Here is a 4,431-nt window from a genome sequence, read left to right on the forward strand (position 1 = left end):
AAAAAAAAAATTTCGTGAACTTATTTAAATTATTGTTATTTATATTAACTATAAAATTCTTCTCTCACAACTTTGTAAAACACAAACGAGTCAACAACAACAACAAAAATAATTTTTATTTTTATTTAAACTTTAAGCTATTGTATATAACGTTTTCTAAAAGTGATTTCTTCTTCTTTTCACACTCGTTATTAAAATAATGACCAAATGGTTAAAGCGTCCATTTTTAAGAAAACAAAAATTTATTATTGGTGCTGCAACAAACAAAAAAATGTTTTTAAAAGTTAAGAAAAATTACAAAAATAAATCTATTTCAGCAGGCTGGATAGACCAAAAAGCAGAATAAGTTAATATACGAAATTACAAAAAATATAAAATCAAGTTTTTTTTAGAAAGAAGCCAAGAGAAAAAAGAAAAAAAAGAAGAAGAACCACTAAAACTAGCCTTATAAGCTGGTCTTATAATAAATCACTTCGTCTATTTCTTTGGTAATGCAAGTGCCTTAAATGCTTGTGGCCTTGATTAACTCTCCCTCTCTCTCTCTCTCTCCATAGTATACATTGAACGCGCTTTCATTGAGAACAAACTAAATTTATTATTAAAAGTATTTCTTATAAGTATGCCTTTATCGTGAAAAAAAGCCTTCTAACCATAAAATGTGCCTTTCATAGAGTTTAAATTTATGCTAATTATATAGAATTTCAATAAAATCATTAAAAAAAGAAATGCAATATTTTTGAAAATATATATTATATTAATAATAACGTAAATAATGTTAAATAATTCTTTTTTTTTTTTTTTTTGAAAATTCATGTAGTTTTATAAAGAATAATATTAATATTTTTTTTTTTAAGTGCGTTTTTAATAATTTGTGTAAATAATTGTTTTATTTAAGTTGTCACAACGTAAGCCAGATTTTAATTTAAAATAATAATATTTCTTCATCTTTGTCTCTTCTTTTTTTTTTTTAAGTTTATAAGATTTCATTCAATTTTTAATTGAATATTATTTAATAACTTAATTTATAGCTAATTTAACTCGTAGTACTAAAATTTTTTATTAGTTTACAATAAATTAGTGAATGTTTAATAATTTATTAAAAAATAATAATAATAATAGTAATAATAATAAATGAAAGCTACCATCACTAAACCTAAGTGTATAATAAGACAGATGCAAAATCTTAGTCCTTCTCAAAATCATCGTCATGTAGCATTTAAAAAAAAAAAAAGAGTAAATAAATTGATTAATAAACATAAATTAACAGATATACATATAAACAAAAAAAGAAAAACGTTATCAAGATTAAGTATGAAAGTTTTTTTTTTTTATTTAAAAATAATTTTAATCGATCGCTTACATACAATAGTTGTTGTTCGTATTGTATTTTAATTTTAAATAATAATTAATTCGTTGTGTATAAAAAGATGGAAATTTATAAAAATAAAAAACTAAAAAATTATAAAAATATACATAAAATTAACGAAAAGATTTATATACCAATGCAATCCATTATAGGTTTTAATTTATCGTCTATTCTGGAAAAGTAGATATGCCCGTTCGGAAAGTAGTATACGCAAGAGATTAAAGCAATGCGCAGATTTCCGGAGAAGAGGAATATCCCAGACTTTAAATATCCCAGACCGTAATTGACCCAGACATAATAACCTTGTATACGATATTCGATTGCGATAGAGAGATAAACTACTCATTTCATCTATCAGTCGTGTGTTGTGCTTGTGCGTGTGTATGTGGGACCCTACATCTATATTGAACACGTAATTCTTTACATCTATTTCCTTTTCTTACCCGGCAGATGTGTTCCTTTGAAAACCGTGCAAAAAAACCTGTAAAAAAATACATGTGACATATGTATATATACGTAAACCGGGACTTTCTGCTTTTGCCGATAATCCTGAGAAAGTTGCTTTGTCAATCAAATTACTACTGGATGAAGCAAAAGGTAAGTTTCACTTCCTTTGGTTCAAAACTCCATCCAGGAGGCGGAGAAATGCTTAATATATATATATATTTATTTAATTATTCAAAAGCTTTCATACCCAAGGAGAAATGCTATGAAAAGCTACTGCCGGCTTGCGTTTATTACCACACAGTAAAGCAGAAAATCTTTTAAATGCCGTGACCTGTTTACCAAGTCAGTATTTAGTGTAGATATTGATGCTGTCGAGATAATGGACGGAACTGATGAGGGCATTTTTTCATGGTTTACGGTAAATTTTCTTCTGGGCCGACTATCGAAATCTAATCAGGCTGCGGCATTAGACTTGGGCGGTGGGAGCACGCAAGTAGAATCAGTGCTCAGTATCAGAGTTTTATATTTAACAGTAACGCCTGGTTATATATTACCCAACACAGAATTGTGCTGTTCTTGCGCCGTCCAACGTTGTTGCTGTCCAGCCGTCCTTTTGAATTTCCACCTCAGGACCTTCGAAAGTCAAAATTGGTTCAATTGTGCAGTACAGTGGCCGCCTGGAAAAAGACCAATTCAATCGGCGCCCAGCTGATTATTTATATATGCAACTTGTGATAAGTGGAATGGCAGTTGTCGGCGGCCTAATATATAATGTCAGCTTCCTAATGATATTCTCGTAGTTGCTGGTGTCATTTAAATAAAGATGTTATCGTTACCTTTTGGTTTGGTAGCCGTTTTAAAGCTATATATTTGCCTTGGATATTAGCTGGCCTTGAATTAATCTTTCACGGGTAAGCTGAAGTAATATCGTACTAAAAGGGACTATTTATAATGCTTTCTTTTCATTTCAACAGATCAGTTGCTTCTCTTATAGGCATTTATATAGGTGATGTGCATTACTTTCTCAAAGTTCAATATCCGCAAGATTTGGACGGCGGCAATTTCCTTGAAACTCCAAGAATTCTGTAAAACCTTTATCACCTCAACTTTTATAAAATTTTATATTTTTTTGATTTTTTTTAGAAAACATTTTGCGCCAGACGTCAGCGTTGGCATGAGTGGTTTTTAATGCAAAAGTACACTTTTTATGGAAGCCCGCATATTGGAGGAGGTCCATGATCCAAATTTAGAAAACTTAATTTACTTTCCAAAACTTGTATTACTTTCCAGTTTCCTTTATAAAATACTGAATATTAGATTTTCTGCTCATATAAGAGCTTGCTTTTCATGATAATCCCTATAAAAAATAGACCTATCTCATCCAAATACCGTACCGTTACTATTTTGACTCAATTGCTAATATGAACCGATTTTCAGCATAAAAAATTTAAAATAAAATGTGTTGTATAAATCATTGTTTTATTAACTATAATCATTACATATGATATTAATTCTTTCCATATATTCATACAAGTGCTTGGAATATAATATATAATCTTGTATATATAAATGTATAAAAAAGCAATTTTTTTCAAATCTTTTCAATTGTCAAAAAAAGTGTATACAAAGGTCAAAAAAAACAATTTTCTTAAAATCTTTTCAATTGTAAAAAGTGTATACAAAGATTCAAAAAAAAAAACAGTTTTCTTTTTAAATTTAAAAATGGAATCAAATAAAATTAATAAAAAAGGTGAAGAAAGTCGCCCAGTCGCTTTAAAAAAAAGTGTGGGTCGGTACGAAGATGAAATAATTTCCTCAGTGGGTTCCCGGCCTTATGCGTGAACAACAATAACCAATTTTGACAATTTGACAAGCTCGCAAAAATTTACATCCTGTTGTCCCAGTCTGTTGCTGAGTTATCGATAAGTGAATATGAATTTCATATCTCTGATGAAGAATTAATCGAATGTTGTAATAAAGCGGAAGTTACGATGGAAGAAGTAAACAGCATAGACGCTCCAGAAGAAACAATTGTGGATGTAGTATTTGAGGACTCTCAGTAGTAGTATCACCCGAGAGTAAGTTAAGGAATTTGGAACGGTCCCCTTTATATATTTTACGCGAAAAACCAAGGAAAACCTACAGCCGCGAATTTAGAGAAAAGGCAAAATTGGCTCTTTTATACGATTATACGCTAGAAAGTAAGTAGCTCTTTATAGGCTTTTTTTAAAAACTTTGTAAATTCATTTTAGGAAAAGCTTCAGATCGTGGTTATACCGAGAAAGAGGACACATACAACGTAAATCAAAGTAAGTTGTTTTTAAAATCCGCGATGAAACAATATTTAAATTAATTCAAAATTTTTTAGCTCTAGTACCATCTAACCAGTGTAAAACTGAGATAAGCAACGATTGGGATGATGATGATGACATTTTTGCTTCCATAAGCACTCAGGAAATCTTACATGAAGACGTGAAGATCAATAATTTTGGAAAAACTGCAAAAAGCAGTGCGCAAATAGCCAAAAAAACAGACGTTCAAGCGATGTGCAAAGAAGAAAAAATGGACGAAGCAGCAGTAGCTGCTCCGTGCCGTAAATGGCGTTCGCTTTCTTTAAA

The 4,431-nt window shown here is 30.1% G+C and overlaps 1 pseudogene; it reads left to right on the forward strand.

Annotated features, from left to right (window-relative positions):
- The first annotated feature begins 2,192 nt into the window (after window positions 1-2,192).
- On the forward strand, window positions 2,193-3,219 carry LOC119643155 (annotated as a pseudogene).
- Window positions 3,220-4,431: the final 1,212 nt, after the last annotated feature.

Source organism: Glossina fuscipes, unplaced genomic scaffold (genome assembly GCF_014805625.2).
Source record: "Glossina fuscipes isolate IAEA_lab_2018 unplaced genomic scaffold, Yale_Gfus_2 57481, whole genome shotgun sequence".
NCBI lineage: Eukaryota > Metazoa > Arthropoda > Insecta > Diptera > Glossinidae > Glossina > Glossina fuscipes.